At 37.4% G+C, this 26,035-nt stretch overlaps 2 long non-coding RNA genes across 2 annotated transcripts in view; one reads left to right on the forward strand and one right to left on the reverse strand.

Annotated features, from left to right (window-relative positions):
- The window catches only part of LOC309484243, a 61,482-nt gene extending 47,527 nt beyond the window's left edge, over window positions 1-13,955 (forward strand). Inside the window, exon 3 of the long non-coding RNA XR_014200770.1 lies at window positions 13,168-13,955. This is a non-coding gene — a long non-coding RNA (uncharacterized lncRNA). The remainder of the gene's footprint in view (window positions 1-13,167) is intronic.
- A 615-nt stretch (window positions 13,956-14,570) lies between these two features.
- Window positions 14,571-16,860, reverse strand: LOC309484299. Its single transcript, XR_014200835.1, has 2 exons — window positions 16,561-16,860; window positions 14,571-15,187 (listed from the first exon to the last, which is right to left on the reverse strand). It is a non-coding gene; the product is annotated as an uncharacterized lncRNA (long non-coding RNA).
- Between the last annotated feature and the right edge of the window lie 9,175 nt (window positions 16,861-26,035).

The raw sequence follows: 26,035 nt of genomic DNA on the forward strand, positions 1-26,035 counted from the left end.
CATAAATCAACAAATTAATTAAAACAGCAACATGGTTTATTCATTTTACACTGCAATACATTTTTAAACATAGTCAAAGAAGGAATTGTTTCTAGTGGAATAATAGCTTGAAATTCATTCCACAGCCATGAGGCATAATAAGAGAAAGCTGATTTTCCGTGCTCTGAGTGTATCCTAGGTACTTCTAATTTAATTCCACTTGATGACCTGGTGCTATAGTTCTTTCTACGTAAGCATAAAAGACTAGTAATGTAATTTGGAAGCAAACCTAGCAATGCCTTTAGAGTATATACTAATATATGTGATTTCCTTCTTTGATTTAAAGAGGACCCGCAAGCATTTGCTATAAAATGCAGTGCAGCATGATAAACACCATCCAGCCTTTTCAGTAAATACATGGAAGCGTGCATATACATAACATCACCATAGTCTAAAATGGGTAAAAATAAAAAAATAAAATACTCTGTATAATTCTCTTTCTAGCACCAAAAGGATTTTTTTCTTTCTTTTTTTTTTTCTTCAGAAAAAGTAAACTCAAGCTTGGTTTAAGTCTTTTCACCAAGTAATCAATATGAACATCAAATGCCAACTTATCATCAAACCATATTCTTAAATATTTGTAAGTTGTAACTCTTTCTATATGCAGGTCATCAATAGTAAGAATAGACGGAGCAGTGGTCATAGAACGGCTGCATGTAAAAATAATATACTTAGTGTTGTTTACATTTAAATCTAACTTCAGTTTTAGTAAAGTAAACTGAAAAGAATTTCAATAGCTTGAGACAAAGGGGATGCAGCTGAATAAATAATTGTATTGTCAGCATAAAAAAATGCTGCCCTTATTCATTAATACAAATATAAAAAAGTGGTGCCAGTAAAGAACCTTGATGGACACCCTTTCTGACTGTTAGCATGGATGAGGTGTAATTATCTACAGCAACACATTGAGTTCTATCAGATAAATAGTTTTTAAACCAACTCAAGGCCGAATTACTGAGGCCTATACTTTTAAGCCTCTGTAACAGTAAGGCATGATACACTAAGTCAAACACTTTTGTCAAATCGACAAATAAGGCCGCACACAGTGCTGTCTCTTATCGAGAGCAGTGATTAAATCATTTGTAACTATAGTAGCTGTTTTTGGACTATGGTCCACTCTAAATCCTGACTGAAATGTATTTAAAATATTATGACTAACTAGGTATTCTTTCATTAGATCATTTACCATAGATTCAAAAACTTTTGCTAAAACCGGGAGTTTAGAAAAAGGGCGATAATTATTCAAATCAGAGGGATTATCTCGATAACATTGGTGGATAGACTCAGATTAAAAATCGATTTCTTACAGTCTAAATGTGAGAGCAGTTTATGAACTTGGGTGGGTAATATAGGGGTAAAGGAAAATAAATCTGATTCCCTATAGTTAGTCGACTCATCAATTCCCTGTTCATCAATGAACAACAAATTACTAGAGTCTATCAAACTAGCTGAAATAAAATGACTATTAAACATATTAACAATATTAACCTAGTCTGTAATTATTCGTTGGTTCACTTTTAAAGCCTTTGGAAGATCAGTAGATTTATCAGTTTGATTAAAATATTAATATTTCCTTCTGGACAATTTTTCGTTGTATGATTATTACTGCAGCCAAGCTGCGATATAACATTATTTTTATATAAAGTAGATAAAGAAATGTATTTAGTGGGAAGAGAAACTGGCAGTTTCCACATTTCAGAATGATAATGATACTAAATATTGATAATGATATGTAATCTTAGCATAGAATGATTTCCAAAGGATCATGTGACACTGAAGACTGGAGTAATAATGCTAAAAATACAGCTGTGCTATAACAGGAATAAATTACATTTTAAAATATATTATTTTAATTGTAATATTATTTCACAACATTACTGTTTTTACTGTATATTTTTACTGTAGTGTAGTGTATGTTCTGTATGTCTTCCATCCTTTTTATTTCTGCAAGATTAATGCAGTAAATACAGGTCAAAATATTGTGGTCAAAAAATGTGCATTGCATGTCATCGCTCAGAATGATAACATGGTAATTACTAATGTCAAGAGAGCAGTATTTACATTAAAACGAATGCCTCTGATTAAATAAGGACCCTACTGAAATACATGATATTCATATTCAGAAACCCTTTAAGAAACACATACTTATGCAAGTTAAAAAAACTAAACCAACACACTGTCAGAAATAGGGGTACAGTAGGAGTCCATTTCTGTCCCCCAAGGTACAATCTACACGAACGTAACCCATAGGGCTTATTATTGCTTATTATTGGACCTCAAGGTACATATATGTACCTTTTTGAGGGTCAAAAAGCATTAAAAGGTACATATATGTACCGTTCCTTTTAAAGGTTAAGGTACAACATTGTACCCTTGAGGGTACAGCCCCAGTGACAAGCCATTGTACCCCTAAAGGTACAATTATGTACTTTATTTTCTGAGAGTGCATCATAAAGTCTGTTATTAAACTGTTTATCTACTTTCTTCACCACTCAGAATGTGCTGCTTTTCTCTGTTTGTTTTCTCAGGTGGGATTTTTATAATTTTTATTCAGCAACCTCAATCGGACATAAATAACTTATTTCCCCACTTTTGATGGGCAGTATGGCAGTTGAGTACTTGGCAAGAAGCCTAAAATATGCATAAATCCAGACTGACTGCCAAGAGCAGGACCACCTGTTAATGCAAGACAATCTTCAAAACTGCTGCTCTTATGCTCTTCAATGAACATCCTATTTTGGCTTGTTTTTCTATTGGCAGTGATGCAGTAGGTGTAACAACAGAATCAGAAAATTTCCAGGTTTAGGAAATGCTTTGGGAATATTTGTAGCTACACAAACCTCCTAGGGGCGAGATTAATCTGTTTGGCTCTCTCTTATCCATGTGCAAAGACCTGCTTTGGTTCTGTCCATCTGAAATAAACCATCAGCTACAAAGAGCTCGAATAGTTATTAACACGCATGCATAAAGAGAGAGCAACGGCACAGATTAGGTCTTCGTATCTTAGTTATTTCTTCTACAGCAATTAGATTACATGGAGATTTTTAATGCTTCTCAGATTCCCACATTCATTTGTATAGGTTTCAAAGGTTTCATTTGTTAACATTAGTTATTATAGTTAACACAAACTAACAATGAACAATACTTCAACAGCATGTATTAATCTTAGTTAATCTCAACATTTACTAATACATTTTTAAGATCAAAAGTTTTATCTGTTAACATCAGTTAATGCACTATGAACTAACATGAACAAGAACATTTTAATTTACTAACATTAAAAAAGGTCAATAAAAGCTGTAATAAGATATTGTTATTGTTAGTTCATGTTAGTTAATGCATTAACAAATGTTATTATTGTAAAGTGTATCTGTTTTTATTTCTCTTAGGTTTTTTTGGAGAAACATCTGAGATAATGTTATGTTATGACGTAAACCACTTAAATCGGGAGGATTACGCCATGGGAAATGTGTTGAGCTAGTAAATGAGATCTATAATGATGATCGTCTGTTTCACTGTCAGAGATCAGCGCAGTGGCCGTAATTAATGGTGAGGAGATGAAGAGCAGCTCCATTTAAAGGTCTTGTGTATGGAAAGAGTGAGAGGACATCATACAGTGAAATTTAGCAGCGGCCAGAGCCACGGCACAGGATGAAAGAGAGATTTCATCCACTGGAAGCAGCAGACGAAGCGGTCTAATTCCCACCGCCTGCTTCCTGCTCAGCACATGAAAGCCCGAGGGCCTGCGTCTGCTGCCTGCCGCGACCATGGGTGTTCAGGGAGGCAACTGATCCTTGGGTTTTACCCGACCGAGAGGCAGGGGTGTGGGAACTTGCTCTCAATATCTGCTCAGCTGATGAACTAGGATCGGTGCAGTTCTAGGCACAGCAATGACACGCACAGTCTCAGATCTTCATTAGAGGCAGTGATGAGCTGTGGCAGACAGGACCAATAAAAGCCTTGGGAAGAACATCAGTCAGTAAAGTATCAAATATAATAAAATGTAATTTTATCCATTTTCATTGGATTTTGTCAGAAAACATGTAACTTTGAATGACTGTCCATCAAGAAAGATGCTTCTGGAATGTTGTAGTTCAAGGGCTGATCGGACTTTACTAACCCACTGGTTTACATCCTCATTCTGGCAATAAAACTCAGGATCAAGGTTATTACTGTTAACTTTTACAAGACGAGACAAAAACTAGCTGTGAAAAATATGAACAGACCAAATTTTTGTATTTGAATGTTGTGTAAAATGTTGCATGGAATTGAATGTGGCAGTTTACTTAGGAAATGTTTTAAGAATGATTTATAAAGTTCTGCTTGTGTTTCATGAATGAAGCTCATCAAGTAAACACAAATAAAATAAAATGCAAATGGAGCCCCAATAAAATGTCAGGCTAAACTAATTAATTTGTCATAATTTTAATCGATGGATGGTCTGATTTAATGAATCTAGTCTGAATTCAGACTATTAGAGTATTCTGTCATAAATAAAGTGCCCAATGAGACGAGTGACTGCCTGAGTGACATATAGAACAATTAACCACAGATGTTTGTTACATTTTTTTATTTTGTGTGTGTGTGTGTGTGTGTGTCATAAAGGGGTCAGGGCTTGGCTGGTTATCAGGGGCCTCATATATAAAACTTTCCGTAGATTTCATCCTAAAAGTATGCGTTCACAAAAGCCAGATTTTGCGTATTAATAATACAATTGCTCAAGGATTGAGTCATAAGACATTTAATGTGCCTTTTAGCAAAGTAAGCTCCCGTGTTACTCTTCCTGTAGTAAGACTTTTGTAAGTTAGTTTTGATAAAGGCTTAGTACATTACTATTTCCAAGAACAAATGATGTGCCCTATCCACATAAACTGTACAACTCAATTCTCTTATTGTGTGTCAGCAATTAAGATTAACATTGAACTTATTTCTGCATAACTTCACTCTCAATATTTGCTCAAACTCTGAATTTATGGATTGTTTTTTACTTTGGTGCATTATAAATACTTGACTTTGTGCACATTTTGTTTAACGAGTTTGCTTGCCCATAAAATCTTTAAGATATTAGGTTAAACTTATTTGGCTTGCTGTCCACTGAAGAGGGGCTCGATGAAGCAGCTTCAACTCGAGCTCTGATATACCCCCCAGTGGCTAAATGTAGGATATGATAATTGAAGGGCAAGGTACCTGAGATGAAGGTGGAGTTTGGGGAGGTGGAGGGATACTGGAACAGCTGATGCTAGAGAGAGGTAAGCGGCTGCTTATATACTCAGGCTGTTGATTGAAAGATTAGATGGGCTCACTCCTCCCTAACTTGCGTTTAGGAACTTCATTAAGTCGTTGAGGTCTTTTCTAGACTTTACAGCAAATGAGACAAATGTGACAGCTCCTCTAGCACAGTGTGTGATGTTGTTGAGATCTTTTTCTAAAGAGACAAATATGAGAGCTCCAGTTTCTCTAGCTGAGTAAAAAATAAATAATCTGAGCACAGTGTGTGATGATGATGAGATCTCTTCTAAATCTTTTGAGGAGACAAATGTGAGCGATCCAGAGTTTCTAGCTAAGGAGAAAAATATGAGCACAATGTGTGATGGTGATATCTCTTCTAAACCTTTAAAGGAGACCGCTGTGAGAGTGTTTGATTATTTTTCTCTCAGGAGACAAGTATGAGAAGCAGGAGTCAAGACTCAAGTCTCCATTTGATGTTAAAGTAACCTCATTTTTGTCTAGGAGAAACATTTGAGATGTTAAAGAGATGTTCTTTCCTCTGGGATAGCATGCCACAGAAAAAGTGTCCAAAAGCAGTGTATCCACAACTAAAATTGAACTTTAATTAACTTCAATTTAAAGGTGCCATAGGTGATTCTCTGGAGAAACTTTTTTTTTTTGCTGGTTGAAAGTCTCCTGTTAAGCGGTCTAAATGTATTTTTATAAATATATGTGTCTGTGGAAGGCGTAGGACTGTAGAATGCTCGTTCAATCGTTGCGTTCGGTCTGAACGGTCCTGTGGCATGTGTTCCCTGTCGGTCAATGTGTGTTTGCATACCACTGCGCAGGCTGTTCACGCAGACATAATAAGACATCAGCGCGTTCACGTACGCTGTGCAGACAGAGCGAGAACAGCAACAAGCAGACTCTCATCATGGAACCCTGGCATGCAATACATATTATTACACACTGACAAGTTTTGCTAGCTAAACAAACCGAAAACTTGCTGCATCTAATTCTGTTTTTAAGAATTTGTTTACGTTTGGTATTGTAGTTGTAGTAATGTTACTAACTGTACTATAAAGTTTTCTCACCGGTGAATGACACATGATATTGGTATTGCAGTAACGTTGTCTCCGGTCTTCTGGGCTGTGCTCATGCGTTCAGGAGGCGTGGCTTTGGACGGCGATTTGCAGGGAGGGTGGGACGTATGCTTTTAATGCTATCAGGCTAAAGTAAGCATTTTCCCAGATGTGCTTATGCACATTTAATCTAATTGTGGAAATGAAAATGTTCAACTGGAAAACAGTTAAAAATCATTCATTACTTCGCTCACTCTAGTAAAATAGTGTCTAGAGTGTCCATACTGTGCACACCCATTTACGCTAAGTTTATTTTTTATAAATCCCGATATGTGCGTGGAAAATTGTGAATGCACATTTCAATGCCTTTTTGAGCGTACATCAGCCACCTGCTCCTTGTTAGCCCCTGCTGGTAGATGTTGTAACTACACACCAAAAGCATGTTTCTCCATTGACAGCCATTTAAAAAAGTTGCCACATATTCAAATAATAATAAATATAAATAAACAAATAAATAACATTGTTGCATTTTTAAACAAGTAACAAACATGTCTTTGTATTAAAGTAGATGTTTTACAGATGAAGAGCTCTTAAAAGCATGCCATTTTAAAACTTTTTCCTTATACAGTATTTGTGAACACAAAAACAAAATGAAATAAAAATAATGCCCCACTTTATATTAAGTGTATATTAAGAATATTTAAATTAATCATTTGATAAAGTGCACTTATTATGTACGTTTTTATACTGCACTTATATTTAAAAAAAATACCTACATGCACTTTACACTTACCTACAAACCTATCCCTAGCCTCACCCGTATCACTCCTCAATTGCAGCACAAGTGTTTTGCAATAAAACAAAGTACATTGTACAAGTATATAGTAGTTAAAGACACCTAATATAAAGAAGCAAAAAATATAAACTAGTGCATTTTTCTAATTTAATTGCCATGTTTAGTAGATATATTAAGCTGCATTGGTTTTGAAAGGGCTCTCCATTAAATACTGTGTAAGCTCCACTTGGCATTATATCTGTTGGGCACTGACCAATGCCAGCGACAACCTTATTCCCAGATGAAAGCTCAGTGCAGGACAGGGTGACTGTTAGCTTTCCCATTCACATCAGCTCTCTGGACAGCCTCCTCTGCTTGAGATCTGTGAAAACCTTTGCAAGAGATATTGTTCTCTTAGAGAGATGATGGATGGATATAAAGATAGATGGATAGATGGGTGGATACTGTTGTCTGTATTCATCAGCACCTCACCAAGAGAGAGATACAACAAAAAGGGAATGCGTTGCTTTTCAAGTCAGATACGTGAGGCTGTGTGAGAAATGTCTTTTTATTTTTTATTTTGTAACTAGCTATATTCTACTTGTTATCATGAAAACAATAAGAACTTCCAGACGCTTCAGCAGAGTGGATGTCTGGAAGACGACACCGACATGCACAAACACACGCCCACGACTCCCACCGAGAGCCACACTCGGCCGGCTGTTGTTTTGCGAGACTTAAGGGTTTGGGAGAAATAATGAGCTCATTGCTCTGGCCCCAAGGTACTGCTGGCAATTACCATGATCCATGCTCCTGCTCAGTGGGAATTCACTTCCCTCACAGGTTTTCTGGGACAGAGAAAGAAGACCTTCGCAGGGTGCAGGCATTCTTTTATTCTGACATCTGGATTCAAGGGGGGCCACATATTCAAAGCAACACATCGGTTGCTAAATAAGCCCGCTTTATGCACATGGTTCTGATGAAAATGGCTCCTGTCCAAGAAGAAACAAATGTCCTTGAATTTGAAGTTAAGCACTTTGCCAGAGCTTTAGCGCAAACTTGACAAAAAAGATCAACAAATAGCAGCTTGCGCTCCCTCCAGATCTGAACCAATGTGGAAACTATCAGGTTGTAGAGACGCATTTCCACTGATTCTGCAGTTGGCATGGGGTTTGTGTGAGTAGCAAAGTCAATAAACAATGTTAGTGCATCAAACTGTTGTTTTTGGCAAACGCAATTCATTACGTGTCAGTTGTCACATCCAGCAGTGGACAGTGGCACAGAGAGTCGGCTGCTGGCAATGTTGAAATCATCCGCTGCCGTCCACTCAATCTCCCTGATAGCCTCATGCATAAACGCTCCTCATAGTAAGTGAGACTGACATCATTTATAATTGACACTTTTTAATCTCTGGCCTGAGGCGTGGATGAGGAAATTGTTTCCACAGCCATTTTCGGGCTCTTTCTCACCGACAGGCTCCCAGAGCAACACTACAAGTGTAATGCTTTATTACCGCTGTGCATTATATGTCTCCTATATTGCATATGCTGCTGTTGGAATGATGGTAGAGTGGGATTTGTACTTATACTGTGGAAGAACATACTGAATAATTGTTTCTCATCATAATCTGAAAATGTATCCACAAGCAACAATCCTCAGGGTCCAAACACATTGGAAAAGCTGTGGAAATTTGATTGCCATTATTTGACTGAATTGCCATTCCGAAGCTGTAGATGACGTCAGCATCCTTGATTTTGTTGTGTCCTCGGATTGTAATCATGTCCCTTTTTACCATGTTTCACTAATCTTGTATAATCCTAACCCTAACTTTTCCCAAGGTATATGTTGATAAGTTTACATGGACCTTTTTTGGCTTAACATTTCTACAGCTTAAAATTCCCTGAATAACTTTTGCTTTCACCAGCTCAATGCGAGGACTTTTCCCGTTGACAGTACTTAAACTTTGCATGAACAGCCAACATCACTACACTATGATATTTAATCATGTCTGTTTATTTGTCGTGAAGATCCCAGATGTCAGGGCTGAGGTTTCCATGTGTAATGAGAAAATCACATGGCTCCATTTTTAACCCCAAGAAGTTGGCAGGTGCACTGCTCAGAGTCGCTGATGTTTCACAGCCCTGTTATTAGATTCAATATTCTCACTTCAGCAATAAAGAAAAGGCTGTTTTTCATTACTCTGTGAACTTATTAACAAGCTTACTTTATCCTTAAAGGCTCACACTTAATTGCATTTGGAGAGGAAACGAGACTTGGCTTGAATGCCTAATGAGGACTTTTGAATATGATAAAGGGTACTTTTTGGATTACATCTTTTATTTATAGTTAATTTTACTGTATTAGTCAGAAATGGCAATCGCTCACTCTTTTTATGGAATTCTGCCACCATAAGGAGCCTCCGAAACAATAATAGCTTCAAGGATTTCTGTAAAATACTACATTTGACACTTCAATGCTCATTATATTTTTAGAAGATGGCCCAGCCTGATTGATTCAGGCCACTAGCGTAACATCACATAAGCAGTCTTAGCTTGTTAACATGAAGGATTTCACTGACTAGCAAACATGCTTCAAGTATCCATGTTTAGGGTCTCGCACCTGTCAGAGAAGTGACAATTTATGAGTGTGTGATGCTCCTCTTCTAGGCGTTGTGTGCAGAAAGTCTGAATGATGTTTAGGGCCCTATCTTACACCCGGCGCAATGCAGCGCCAAGCACGACGCAAGTGTTTTTTGCTAGTTTCAGTCAGACGCAGTTATCATTTTCACGTCCTGCGTTGTTTAAATAGCAAATGCATTTGCACCCATTTGTGCGCCCAAGGGCATGCTGGTCTGAAAACGAGGTGTGTTCTGGCGCATTGCATTGCTATTTTGATGCAACAGAAATAGACTGCGCCATTGATCAACTGAAACCTGGTCTAAAGTCAATGGCGCAATATATATATATATTTTTTTATTTAATGAGCGCGTTAGTAATGTGTGCCTATAGGCGGGTCCACAACACGTGTACACTCTGCTTATTAAACACACAGGGATGCACAGCAGCACACAAACATGCCAAATATTTCAAATAAAAGGATTACAATGTAAAAGATTATTATTGTGTACATAAAGATATGGTGGAATCCGGCTTGTCCCGTAGATGGTCTGCTTGCGCACTTTAACGTCGCGCACGAGCAGTTCCGTTTGCGCTCTGGAGACACGTTTGGTCTTTGCACTATCAAATTCCGTCATGTAAATAGCGAATCTGCCAAGGTGCAAACGCAACTGGCATTTAAAGGGAATGGGAGATGAGACTCTGATTGGTTCAATGCACGTAAATCCCAAAACACACCCATTACTCATTATGAGAATAGGGATGACCCTTTTAGACCATGCGCCTGGCGCCCCGATTAAACTTTAATTTTTCCCATCGTTAAAATAGCAAAAGTGGATTCGGACACGCCCTTAGTGAACTTGCGGCCTGCGCTTTAGACCATGCGCTTAGATCGTTAAAATAGGGCCCTTAGACGTAATGGTCAAATCAGACCCCGGTGGTTGGACCACAGGCTCCTCTCAGTCTCAACAGAGACCATTGCAGCACCTACTGACTCATTCAGGCTGGACACAACCCCTGCTGTGAGACCCTATACATTCACCTTTACTCATGCCGACGTGACCAATTACTGCAGTGCCCTGTAATTTAATTTGTACATATGTGGCACAGTGATGACATGGTTTCGATTAAATTTTGGCTCAGGCTGCTCTGAGAACATAGTGACTGTATGGAATACATGGTCACATGACCCCTTGTTGTGGCCAGTGCTGTTTTCAGCTAATTGTGATGATGTAACTATTGGTTTTCTGAGCTTATGCATGTGTCAAACTCACAAATGTTTGCTAGACCACAAAGGAATGACACCACAGTTTGTGTAACTCCGAGATATTGTTGTTTATGCATATAGGATTCCAAGCCAATTTGTTTTCAGAAGGGAATACTGGCACGCTACTTACTAAATAATGCAGGATGTATTGCTCATCCCTTGTATTAAGTTTAAATTCTGTTATGATTTGTATGTAGGGTTAGGGTTATTGGATTCAATACAATGAACCAAAAATCACCCTATGAAAAACAAAAAATAAATCAGTATTTCTCACACATTACAAAAAAACATAAGAACGTATGATTTTTTAAAATCAAACTGGATATAGAACTATATTTTTAACATTTTTGTTTTCAAAATTATACAAATTATAATTATTATACAAAAACAATACAAATTATAAATAATATTAATAGTATTGTGGCTAACGTTTATTCAAACTTTTAACATTTTGAACAAAACAGGTGTAACCAAAACAACACTTTTTCTGTGTGCTTTTTCTGAGGCAACAGCAAACTTATTGGTTTGATTCCCAGCTAAATGAACACGCATAAAACAAATAAAAAGGATGTCTTCAATGCAACATACACCTTATGTAACGACAAGAGGGTAGTTTAGAAACTGACACAACCAAATACATAAAAAAAAAGTCTGTGCAGCATGCCTTTAACCATGAAATATGCAAGTCATATTGACCCGCAAACATCATAATTGTAATAACAAATTTGTATGCATTTTCCACAATACATCACAGTTAACACTTTGCAGGCATGTTCATGATCCTAAATGAGAAAAAGAAGTATGTGAAAAAAGAACGCAACAATTGTCCTCATTAGGGGTATGCAGAGGAGCCTATCTGTGTCTGTAGAAATCTCCAAATATTTGTATAGTATTTGGATAAAACCAAGAGTGGCTTAGTCAAATTACATGAAAAGCCTCTTTTAAACGTAATTCTGTTACCTTCATTCATTTCAGTTTACAAATGTGCCTTGTATAACTCATAAAATTATACTTTAAAAAAAAATAATAATTATTATTTTTTTATTTTATTATCTTAAACACCAATATCTTATAACACCAATAATGCTAATTGTTAAACAAATGGAAAACAACTCTATCTTATTATTTTCCAAAGGCATTTTGTGTACATGTCAGGACAATCATCCACAGCCTCAAATAAAAGGACTCGATATAAAACAGCTGATTATAGAACATGGAACTTGAAAGAAAATATTCAGTGGTTGCTAAACATTGCTAAAACAACTTTTATGCAGCAAATGCAAATCTGAACAAATTATAAAGACTACAAAATGCTTGCCAGCTCCTGGAGAGAGTGAGACAGAGAAACATTGTCATATCGTAAAAGGTTTAAAACATTTAAATAGACATATCAAGTAGTAGACCATGTGTATGATTCAGTATCTTAGCTGATATAACTCCTGGCAGGTTCTGATATCTGAGAGACTTACAGAGACGGAAAGTGTCTTTTTGATTTGCGATCATGCTGTGCTCATTTCATTCATAGAGTTTGCACCCATTCACTTCACAAACTCATTATTGCATAGTGATTTTAGAGGTTTATGTATAATATTGGACTATCCCCTGCTCACCAGCTATCCAGCAAACACGAGGAGTGACTGCATCTAACAAATATATGTTTCCTATTATTCAGTAGAATTCATTATTCATCATTCGTTAAGGCATTATTTTCGAATAGGGTATTCAGCTTCAGACACATCCCTAGTCCTCATCACATATTTAATTCGGAGAGTGGCATTTGGTTATGATCTCTGAAATAAGATGTAGCTAGTTTGTTCATTTATTTCAACTTTGGGAGAAAATATCTTCAACAGTCAGGCGACTGACTCTGCTTCTCGTTTCTTTGTCACAGTGGAGAAAGAAGGGATAATTACATTGTGGGATATATTATTCCGTGAGTGCTGTTGTATAGATTATTTGGGGCAAATATAGTACTGTAGGTCCTTTATTCTATGCATACTTAAAATTCACAAACACTACACCGCAAGAGAAGTGTTAGCTCAGCCCAACTCCTGATGTCATCTGCCGGTTGGGTTTGTGTTGGTGATTCACATGATGTATATTTTATTAGCAGTTCTTCATTATCCATGGACTCAGTAAGATATATTGCAAACCATGATGTACTTTGTTTTCTTCCTTCAGAAACTGCTTTTTGGCGCCTGGCTCAGAATGAACATTCATCACTGGTGGGCAGGACACAGTGAGAAACAGTAAACGGCCAAAGTTCACGCTGAAAGGAATGCTGAACTCCTCAAGAGGAGCCCGAGAAATCCAGCATCAGCACAGAGGAGCCGGAGGAGCTCATCGCCTCTCTGCTCTGCTCCAGCCCAAGAGGCCCATAAACAATAGCTTCTCCTCACTGGAAGTCTTCACAGCGGCCCGGGCCGGATCCCAGCAACTGCATTACTATTCCAGTTGCCACAGGGTGTTGAGCCAAGGCGAACTGCGACCCCTGGCCTTATTTTCAAAGCTGATCTCTGAACCCTATTGTAGCTCAGCGATTCACTCTGAATCTAGACGTGCAGAGAGGGGAGCAGGTGAATCGCTCTTTCTCTGCTGCTGTTTTTGATGTGGAACATGGTCTGAGGCGATTTCTCAGTGTGTTCAGAGAGCAAAAGCAGGGAAGTCAAGAAATGTGGCTTGAGACGTCGAGAAGTACACAGCTAGCAATTCAAATGTCTGAGAAAGTTTTGTGTGTTTTGATGTCTAAATGCCTTATTCAAATGCTTTGTGAGGAGCACACTTTGCTTCCTCTTGTATCGATTACGGTTTTAGGTGATAAGGTCCAGCATCTGAAAAATAACCCGAGGAAGCAGAATTAAGTTAAAATATGTTTCGAACATCAACATGTCTTCTTTAATTTGAAAGCATCCTCAAGTTATCATTGAAATAAATGCAGCTACATGTTGTTCATGTAGTTTTGTACATCATTTTACTGCCTCAAATTCTTCCTGCTGCTCTGTGTGTGTGTGTGTGTGTGTGTGTGTGTGCGTGCGTGCGTGCGTGCGTGCGTGCGTGCGTGCGTGCGTGCGTGCGTGTGTGTGTGTGTGTGTTTGTGTGTAAATCAATTTGGGCTCTAGGCTGATCTGCCTTACAGGCACCTTTTTCTTTGATTCGGTTCCCACCACAGCCTAGCCGAGGACTACAGTCAGCCTTAAGTTCTTTGAGGGATTTGTACTCCCGCTAGTCTGAGCTCACCAACACCCGCATTGACTATATCATGGGCTCAGAGAATTAGCAAACTTGGGCTCCATTCTGTGGGAATAACGGTGGAAGAAAACAGGCTTTCACTGCAGACCTACCTGCAGGGCAAATGTCATTCAAAGGCCGTGATCAGAAACTACGGTTTATAATGAATTCATGTAAAATACAAAGAACATTTGTGAGTGTTTTCTGCTTTCAGTCCAGCATCCACTAGACAAACTTTTAAACTTGAATCTATAGGTTAATGTAAGCTGAAATTGATGTCAGCTGAGACTTGATTTGGTTGTGTTCTTGATCAACGAAAAATAAATAAATAAATAAATAAACAAATAAATCAATCAATCAATCAATCAATATTCTACTCTACATCTGTGTTGAGTGTATTTTAAATAGCTGTGCAATTTAAAGATTTTTGCACCACAGTGACACCAGACAGAAGTGCAAACAATGCCTGCTATGTTTGGAATAGTTCTTACTGTTGCTGCACTACATAGGCTACTGTAGTATGTTATACTGAGGTTGTGAATTTTCTACGGAATACTATATTCACTGTATTACACAATGCAATGCTCTCAATCATCCCATTCCAGTGAGATGGATTGATTTTTCATCTCTTTGTTTATTTTATTGATTTGAAATTTTTTTTACATTACCATTCCCAGCTGATTACTGGTCATTCCACTTGCTGAATTAAACATGGAAAGTGATGAGGTCATGTGTACTGTTTATTGTGGAATCATTTTACTGCCTCAAATACTTCCTGCTTCTCTCTGTCTCGCTCTCTCTCTCTCTCTGTGTGTGTGTGTGCGTTCGTGCCTGTGTGTGTGTAAATCAATTTGTGCTCTAGGCTGATCTGCCTTACAGGCACCTTTTTCTTTGATTCGGATCCCACCACAGCCTAGCGGAGGAATAGGCTGTTAAACTTTAAGTTCACTATTGTAATAATAATACTATTGTACTATTGTAATAGTATTATTGTACTATTGTAAAAAGCTGGTTCAAATCATACCTATCTGACCGCTACCATTTTGTCTATTTAAATGGAGAAAAATCGATCATAACTCCAGTAAACTATGGAGTGCCGCAGGGATCTGTATTAGGCCCTCTGTTATTTTCAATATATATGATGCCACTTGGAAATATTATAAGGAAACATGGAATTAGTTTCCATTGTTATGCTGATGACGGCCGGATGAAAACGCTAAATTTTCCAAATTGACAGAGTGTGTTAAAGATATAAAAGATTGGATGACGCGTAATTTTCTTTTATTAAATCCAGACAAGACAGAGGTAATACTTATCGGTTCAAAAAACCGCCCACAAAACCTCGCACAATACAACTTTAACATCATAGGATGTCCTGTTACTTTATCCTCTACAGTAAAAGACCTGGGTGTTATACTCGATTGCAACCTGTCTTTTGAAAATCATATTTCATATGTTACAAAAACAGCCTTTTTCCACCTTAGAAACATTGCTAAGCTACGTAATATGCTATCAGTTTCTGATGCAGAAAAGTTAGTTCATGCATTCATGACCTCGAGACTGGATTACTGTAATGCTTTATTAGCTGGTTGTCCTGCATCCTCAATAAACAAGCTACAGTTAGTCCAAAATGCCACCGCTAGAGTTCTTATGAGATCAAGAAAATATGATCATATAACACCGATTTTATCAGCACTGCATTGGTTACCTATAAAGTTCGGTATTAATTACAAGGTATTGCTACTGACTTATAAAGCCCTAAACGGCTTAGCTCCAGTCTATTTAACGGATCTTCTATCGCCCTATAATCCATCGCGCTCTTTAAGATCACTAAATTCAAGGCTTTTGGTCATACCTAGGATATCCAGAACCACCAAAGGAGGGAGAGCATTTTCACATTTGGCTCCAAAACTCTGGAATAGTCTTCCTGATACTGTTCGTTACTCAGACTCGCTCTCCCTGTTTAAAACTAGATTAAAGTCGCATCTCTTCAGGCAGGCATTCATATAATCCTACAGTTCAAACTACAATCCGGCCTCTAGCTCATAAATGCCAGAGGAGAACTGGCCCCCGACTGAGCCTGGGTTCTCCCAAGGTTTTTTTTCTCCATTAGGTCACCTGATGGAGTTTTAGGACACCATTAGGTCACTTGATGGAGTTTTTCGGTTCCTTGCCACTGTTGCCTTTGGCTTGCTCAGTTGGGGATATTTTGGGGATATTTAATTTAATTTTATCAATCAACAAATTCCTCTTGAAACAAACTTTGTTGTATTATTTTAATTTAATACTGTGAAGCTGCTTTGATACAATCTGTATTGTGAAAAGCGCTATACGAATAAACTTGACTTGACTTAATAAATTTAATATACAGTACCATACAGTATTCAGTGAGTATAAGCTATGCTATAAGCTTTTGTATTCCAAACATGGCCGCTGTTTTCAAGCAGTCTTCAATTGGTCAGACAAACACACAGTCCTGCCCCAAACTCAAAATATTGGTTAATTCAGTGTTGAAACATGAGTGCTACTGGTTTCAAAGTAAAAACACAGCTCAATGTTTTCACAATCAGTGAATACCTTACATTTATTGCTTATGTTAATAAATTATGATGTTTACCATTTTAATGAGCATCTAAAAATAGTTAAGGATATTTAACTACTCGTCCTTCGGATGAGACGTTAAACCGAGGTCCTGACTCTCTGTGGTCATTAAAAATCCCAGGATGTCTTTCGAAAGAGTAGGGGTGTAACCCCGGCATCCTGGCCAAATTTGCCCAGTGGCCTCTGTCCATCATGGCCTCCTAATCATCCTCATATACTGATTGGCTTCATCACTGTCTCCTCTCCACCAGTAAGCTGGTGTGTGGTGGGCGTTCTGGCGCAACATGGCTGCCGTCGCATCATCCAAGTGGATGCTGCACATTGGTGGTGGTTGAGGAGATTCCCCCTTCTATGTAAAGCGCTTTGAGTGCCGAGAAAAGCGCTATATAAATGTAATGAATTAATTATATACATTTCAAAATAAGAATCCTGGTCTATTTTAGGCTTGTTTGCAGTCTAAGCAGTGAAGGTACTAAAACCCTATGTATCTGCACTGTTTTGCCAATTACTCTTTTTCTGCCGTAAAAGTGAGGGTCAGATGGTGTAATGTTGTCGTAATACACAACACGACTTTCAAAGTATATACAGAACTGTGCAAAAGTCTTAGGCACATTATTATTTTCACCCCAAAAAACAACAAGTTTTAAGCCAGTTATTTATATATTTTGCTGTAGTGTGTCAGTAGAAATATCAGTTTACATTTCCAAACATCCATTAATTGTTAGAATCCAATGAGATTTTTGTATACACAAGAAGTCTGACACCAGCCGGTATACACATTAGACACAGTTGCTCCGTTGCACTTAAAGAAGCTTAAAGAAGATTAAAGAAAATAGTCCAACGCCGTGGTACAATGAGCACACTCAAGCCCTTAAGAGAGCAGCCAGAAAAATGGAGTGCAACTGTAAGAAAACAAAACTAGAGGTATTTCGCATTTCATGGAAGGAGAGCTCGATTGCATACAGAGAGGCATTAAAAGCTGCTAGATCTGCTTATTTTGTACCCTATTAGAAGAAAATAAACAAAACACTGGGAATTTATTTGAAACAGTGGCTAAACTAATGAAAAATATAGCTTCAGGCCCAGAAGTTTCCAAGCAGCACAGCAGTAATGACCTTATGAACTTCTTCACTTATAAGATTGATAATATCAGGGAGAAAATTATAACTATGCAACCATCTACTACAGTATTGCATCAGGGAGTGAATTTTAGTCTCCCTGAGGAAAAATTTGATTCATTCATTAAGAGAGGAATAATTTTCTAAACTTGTTAAATCATCTAAATCGACAACATGTATGTTAGACCCTATATGTATGTTATCTGACCGTTATCAGTTTGTAGCAGTAAATGAAGAGATCTCATCGATCACAAGTTCAGTATGGCATACCACAAGGCTCAGTACTAGGACCGCTGCTGTTCACTCTGTACATGCTACCATTAGGAGATATCATTAGGAAGCATGGCATTAGTTTTCACTGTTATGCTGATGATACTCAGCTCTATATTTCTTCACGCCCTGACGAAACTTACCGATTCACTAATCAACGGAATGTATAGGTGATATAAAAAATTGGATGACTAGTAATTTCCTACTACTTAATTCTAAAAAAAAACTAAAAAAAAACAGAGATTCTAATTATTGGACAAAAAAACGTCCTCACATCCAAACCTAGAATACTGTCTAACACTTGATGGCTGCTCTGTTAAGTCTTCGTCGTCGGTTAGGAACCTTATGGTTGGTTGCCCTGCACGCTTAATAAACAAATTACTTTTTTTTTTTTTTGAGTTTACTTTGAGTTTTTACCAGAACCAGGAAGTACGACCATATTAGCCCGTTCTGTCAACACTGCATTGGCTCCTACTAAACATCATATACATTTTAAAATATTGCTGATTACTTACAAAGCACTAAATGGTTTAGCTCCCCAGTACTTGAGCGAGCTCTTAACACATTATAGTCTTTCATGTCTATTGCGATCTCAAAATTCCGGCCAGTTGATAATACCTAGAATATCAAAATCGACTGCTGGCGGTAGATCCTTTTCCTATTTAGCACCAAAACTTTGGTACAGTCTTCCTAATATTGTCCGGGAAGCAGTTCAAAGCTAGACTAAAAACACATCTCTTTGACCTAGCATACACATAACACATTATAGACTTCAATAATTCAATGTTAGGCTGCATAGATTAGGTCAGCCGGATCCGGGAACATTTCCCATAAATCCTGATGTACTCATTACATCATAAGAAGAATCAACACATTCTCACCCCAAAACGTTGTAAACATATTGACGTTATAGGGGTACCCTTTTCGTCGTATGTTGCCGTATGGTCAAGACCCGTCAGTATGTGACGTTTTGGGGTGAGACCGGGCTGGAAGAATGGCGTCTACGCTAATATTAGTCTATCTATCTATCCCAAGGTTCACCGCAGTCCGCCGGATCCAGTCCGTATCAAGATCTGATGAAGGACCTGCGCCTGGATGTGACGACAGCGCAGTCGTGGTCTCTCCCCTGTGAAGTCCTCCCTCCCCTCCCTTTACAGATAAAGCGTTGTCGGGATAATTCCGTTTCATGTGGCTACGCGGAAGCGATACAAATTCTGTATTATAAATTTTAAGGCCAGACAAGTAGTTTGTTGAGGGTTGGTTTATAGGGAAGGCAATAACTTTATTCTACAGCTGCTATAAAGCCAAAACAGTCTCTGTAACTTTAATTTCCTATTATCACTGTGTAGGTGTAGTAGGTGTGTATGTAGGTGCAACGTTACTTATAGTCAACAGTGACTAAAGGGGACCATCAAAATAAAGAGTTGCGAGCATAGTGAGACAATCAACATATGCTTGTTTTTGTACACCACAAAGCAGATTAATGTGTTATAAAAAAAATTAAAATAAAAAAAAACCTGTGGACCCTTTTGAGCCAATAATGTGTTAACAAATGTCAACTATGTACTTTATTCAAAGCAACTTACAAAAGACAGTCTTACAGCTTTAGCATTAAACTTGTACTGTAGGTAATTATGTACAGCCTCTTAAGCCTCTATTAAAACAAGTTTTAGAACATATTCTGACTGTTAATTGTGGATACATAATGAATTTCCTTGCTGAATTGTCATGGCGTAAATTGTTCTTTTCAGAGGATAATTTGAGTTACAGGCCTTGAATTCCGTTTTAAATTAAAAGTGTTTATGATGATGCCTCAGAAGAAACAAACACACACTTTCAATCAATCACAAAGCTTTGGAGAGAGACAGAATAAAGAGAATGATTGTTCCTCACATTTTAAGCAATCTGATTGCATGTGAAACAGCACCGCCTATCAACAGACACTGGCACTGCGGTCACACGCTCATACAGTCCAGTGTCATGATCCTGCCTTTCAGGACCGCATTTCCTGGACCCTAGTCTCTGTGTGTGTGTGTGTGTGTGTGTGTGTGTGTGTGTGTGTGTGTGTGTGTGTGTGTGTGTGTGTGTGTGTGTGTGTGTGTGTTACTAGCAGTTTATATTATTTTCTAACACTTATTATTCAATTCTGTATTTGTATTACTCTTTTCAGGAAAGATTTACTGTTTTAATTACTTAAATTTAATTCCTGTAGGCTATTCTCCTAACCAACCCCTAAACTAACGGTTGGAAAGCTTTTTGAAATATTTAGCCTAATTTATTTCAATTTATGAGCCCTTATATTCTGGTTTTAAATTTGGTTCTCTTTTTCTTTTTTTCTTTCTTTTTTTTCAAAGAGGATGCAAGCTATTCTCTGTACAAGCAAGATTTCCATTTCATTAGCCGTGGTGCTTCTCATCTGATGTGCGACCGGCTTAATTAAGTGCAGTAAACAGTAAAACTGTTTGCGCTACAAACTAGTGTGTTTATAATAAATTAAAAAACATGACAACAAATACCAGTTTGCAACATCAAGCAGCATAATAAACTGATTTTGCACAGCTAAAATAACTGGAGGCGGACACCGGAAACCACGCACATTCAAGTTTAAAATGGCTGCGCTATATTTAACTTATATGTTAAAAATAAGGTAGAAGGATAACAAAAATATAATAATTTCCATCGTTTCAGGTTTGAATCAGGTCTCTTCTGTTGGAATAGAATTAGCTAGGGTCCTAGAAATGTGTTCTTAGAACTGCAGCCTCCAGGAATATTTGTTGATACAGTCTGCCAACAATAAAGAAATTAAGGATAAAGATCAATCACATAAAATCCTAGGCCATTTAATCTTCAAATATTTAAAGAGTATCAGAATGATCCAGAAACGGTGCTTATCAGACTAGCTGGCAGAACTCAAAAGCGTGCATGTCTGGAGTTTATTTAGCTGGAACAGAGTTAGTTAGTTTGCTTGGGCTTCAAAGAAACATATTCTCGTGATTGAGGTCGACTGTAATGATGTTTTATGAACGTGCTAGAGGGGGAAACTCCAGAGCTCTCACTTTGAACCTCAGGGGTTTCTGTTCGTTCCCTCAAACTGTTTTATTGCCTCATAAAAATGCTGCTGTGTCCGTGAACTTAGATTTCCCATTTTAAATGAAAGCTTCACTTAAGTTCACATTTACCTGTTTAATTGCCGGTACTTGGGCGTAATTATCGCTGAACCAACAAAGGTGTGTTAGGTTTGTTTGCACGTAGATCAGTTTCCAACACATGTGTGTGTATGTGTTTGAAATGACCATTTGTATTGGAAATTAACTCATGCTGCAAGACAAAATACAGGCGTATCATGTTTTTGCAGGTTTCTTTGGTGTGCTTGGATCTTCACACATCTGGTTTGAGTCACGCTGAGAGCATGAATCTCTACCTGCATGGAAAGATAGAGAAACAGATCTCCATGTCTGTCCCTCTCACAGTTATTCAGTGCTGAGGAGAAAAACATCTAGATACCATCAGTATCACATCAAAAGTGCATGCGGGAACAATTTTCCATTTCTGCCTGACAGAGTTAAGTCCTCACTGGGTCACCTGTCTGTCGGATCTGACTAAAGGCACCATGATCTCACACTTCTGTGTCCCTGTAAAGTGTTGCCGAGGCCTGCTTCTCCCCGTGAGTCTGCGCTCCAGACCATCTGCCTGCCTGTCTATCTGCCCGCCCGCATGTATCTCAGCTGGTCAGTATATTTGTCAGCGCCCCATGTTTGAATCACCCTTTTTGAGCAATGAGAACATTAAATATATCTGGTTTCTAGTCATCTGTTCTCAGCACAGAGTCAAAAACATGAGAAATGTTTAAAACATATGGGTGGCAGTGCCTGTCTTTCTCATAAATACATAAATACATAATCACCAAAATGCCAACTGGGACATTTTAAGGGCTCTTACAGAGTCAACGCGAGCAACGTGAGCGACGTGCTCCCTTTCATAGTCTACACGTCTGACACAAGCAACTTGCAGTATCGCCCCCACCAACAACGCATAGTATTGCATGCAACGGTGCGTCGCGTATCAAAAACTGGGAGGACACATTGTGCTACGCATAGACGCGTAATGGCGGCCGAAGCGTAGCGATGCGTAGCCTTGCAGGCACTTATGTGTATCTATGCGTTGACTCTGTAAGAGCCCTTAGGCATCTTCAACTTAGAAACTTAGTTTTACACAAATGGTTGTCTGTGCAGAGCCTTTTGTATACTCTGTTTACTTACTGTAGAACACTTAACATTTGTAGTGTAAATGCTCATTTATTCTGATGCATCTCAGACAGCAGTGGAGCTCCGCCTACTCACCTGTCAATCAAACACTGAAAATAACCTGCACATCAGAAGATTCTGAAACATTCTATACTTTATACAAAGTATTCATGACTCTGATGGACAATATTGCTTAATTGTGTCTAGATAATTCAAGTATATTTGACAGCAACAGTGTGGCAATTTTTCTGCAGGTTTTTTTTTTGTGTCTTTTTTTTTTTTTTTTTGCCTTTATGACAGTCAGTAGTAACTGATTTAACTCCTTAACCTGCGCTGCATTGCCAGCGGCCCCAGATTATTGTTGTTCACATTCACTGAACGTTGAAACATCACACTCTTACTTGATTGTGACAAACTGTGTATCATCAGAAAGTTTAAAGACTCCAGCTTCGATATTTGACCACTGTTTATGATAAAACTCAGATCCATGACAGTAATTTCTTAATTTATGTTAGGAGTGCAAAATAATCATTCTGTAACTTACAATATTTTGAATAGAAAAAAGCACGCACTCATATTCAGTCACGTCTGCTTCGGTTTATTGTGTTCACACAGCTGCACTGAACAGTATCCGTTAAAGGGTTAGTTTACCCAAAAATGAAAATTATCCCATACTTCAGAAGGCCTTTATTAACCCCCTGGAGCCGTATGGATTACGTTTATGGATGGATGCACTTTTTTGGGCTTCAAAATCTCAGTTACTATTCACTCCCTTCATAAAGCATGGAATAGCCAGGATATTTTTTATTATAATTCCATTTGTGTTTGGCTGAAAGAAGAAAGTCATATACACCTAGGACGGCTTGAGGGTGAGTAAATTCTATTCATTTTCCACTGAATTATGCAACTTGAAGAGCTGAAGCAGAGTACACAGTTCTGTCTGTCTGTTCTGAGTTATCACCTCAGCGACTGCTCATTCTGTCTAGAGCTGTCAGTCATGACTATAATTCCTGCCCTTCCTGATGATGGTGTTCTGTACACTTCCGCATTCTGAGCTCCGTAAAAAACAACAAAAAAAACAAAGAAACATTTCTACACATGAGACAAGAAGCTTATAAACGCATGATTACGATAGTATATGATTTGTGTGTGATTTTTATACAATTTGGGGTATTTTCATACCAATAATGGTTGTTTACATTTTAAATGCTAAGCAGGTGTAGCAATTTTATTAGCAAAATTATTGCTTATAAAAGGCTATACATAACATATTTCAACAACATTATATGACTAAAATCCACATTAGATCGCAGTCGGAAGTTATGACAAACACTGGTGGATAATGACAAACAAACACTGGTTGGTGTATTAAAGTAAGTTTTGAGCAAAAGAATAGTATTAATCGAATACATTTTCTTATGTAGCTTGATGCTACTTGTAGTACTGCACCTGCTGCAGAGGTGCAGTTATATTTCATGACGCATTTTAACAGAGTAATTCTGAGTATTGAACAGTAAACTCTCGTGTTTGCTTTCTAAAATATGTTGGTTATGACTTATGGTCTATTCAGAATGACTTATGAGCAGGGTCATTCTATGAAAACGTCCATTTTTCTGTCCCTAGACTTTACAGAAATATTACACTTAAAAAACACTTTAGGGTTACAATTTCTTTACATTTTTAAATAAAACAATATGTTATTTGAACAATTACACCTTCTTGAGCCATCAATGTGGCAATATTTGATTTTTATTAATTATATAGAATTCCAAGCACCACAGAAGTGCTCGTCCCCACAGTCATGTACAGAGGGAAAGTGCTCTATTTTGAGGTCAATAACAGATTTTTACACCATTTAAAATACAATAATGTATACATAACTATCAAATATATTATGTAAATGATATATTTAAAAAAAAAATGCAGAATAAATATTATAACATTTATAATGAAAGCAGTGGTCCCCTGGAGTTGTGTCACTGGTGTTACCGTTAAACAAAAATCTCTTATTTTGAAATAAAAACCACACTGATGACATCACTTGACTTCCTTCTTCCAATTTCCAGAATATCTATGAAGAAAAGCCCATGGTAGATCGACTGTCTCTTTTCAGTTAGCAGAAATCTTCTCATTTATCTCATGATTTCATATGAAGCTTTTAGTTGAAGTCTCTGGTATGACCTACTTTACTGTTAGGTAATTGTAAAAAAAAAACTAGAATACAAATGGATTAAACTACTTAATTTAGTTAGTTTACCATGATTGACAACATGTGGTTTGATACCTTGCAGCAGCCATTTTGTAAAATGATTTTTTTATGAAAATTGTCACTGGTGTTACTGTCACTGGTGTCACCTTTCTTATGGGTAACACCAGTAACACCAGTGACTCCCATTTATATATAAACTTTATTCAAAGCTATTCATTTAGATGATATGCCAAATGTAACAATTTAGTCTCATCTACTTAATTATAGTTGAAGAATAATGATCTTTGGTGTTATGTCACTGGTGATTAATTGTGTCACTGGTGTTACTGTCTTTTTTTTCTGTCACATTAAATACAATGTCACATGTGACATAGTAATAATGTTACATCCATTTAATTCTGCTACACTCAAAAGTTAAGATTTAAAGGATTGCATCATTACTTGATTTTAACTGGTTTTCAAATATTTTTATTGTTATAGCAAATAGTTTTAAGCGCAGATGAACTAACCCTATTCAAGCACACTTTTAACAAACCTGATTAAAATAAATAAAACATAATCTCCTTATTTTTTGCATTATTATTATTTTTAGGTAACTCTGTCTACATGTGCTGCAAAAAATATAAAATAATATTTCATAAAAACCTTTAATATTGCCAAAGAAGTAAGGTAACATCAGTGACAAAAAAAAAAAAAAAAAAAAAAAAAAAATGGTACATGTGGTCTTTAAATAAATGTACAAAAAATATAAAAAATCATTAAGCTGTCATTTATCCGTATTCATAAAGTCAAAGGGTAGTCTAATAATGTGGTGTAAGTTTAAATGTTAGAAGAAGAAATCAATTTTAAGACATCTTGCCATACCAAAAGTGGACGTTTCTGTAGAATGACCCAGCAGCAACCTTTTTATTTTGGGTTTGTCATTTATGTCCCACTTGCCAAAATGGGGGATGTGGGAGAAGGGGTTAATTTAATAAAGTGGTCTCATGTAGAATATGTAAATGAGAGTGCCCTGACTGACCAGATGTGTGATCAGATGTTCAGAAATGGATATTAACAAACAGCCAGTATAAGCTGGGCCTTTAGCTTGATCCAGAGACACTTATTTGCAGGAATTCAATCCAGGATAATGGTAACTTACATTGCATTCATGGTGTACATTTGATCAGCTCATGCATTCCCTGGGAATCAAAACTTTGGATAAAAGCATCTACCAAATGCATACATGTAAAGGTTTATGCCTAACACACACATGCCTGACTTTGCTAAATAAGTTAGCTGACCAGCTACGTGTCTTGGTGAGGTGAAGCTCTGGCCACTGAAACAAACACAGCTGATGATTTGAAGTGGTTGAGAGTGACGCTCATATTAATGGGCCT

Source organism: Leuciscus leuciscus, assembly GCF_965113295.1.
Source record: "Leuciscus leuciscus genome assembly, chromosome: 20".
In the NCBI taxonomy this organism is placed as follows: Eukaryota; Metazoa; Chordata; class Actinopteri; order Cypriniformes; family Leuciscidae; genus Leuciscus; species Leuciscus leuciscus.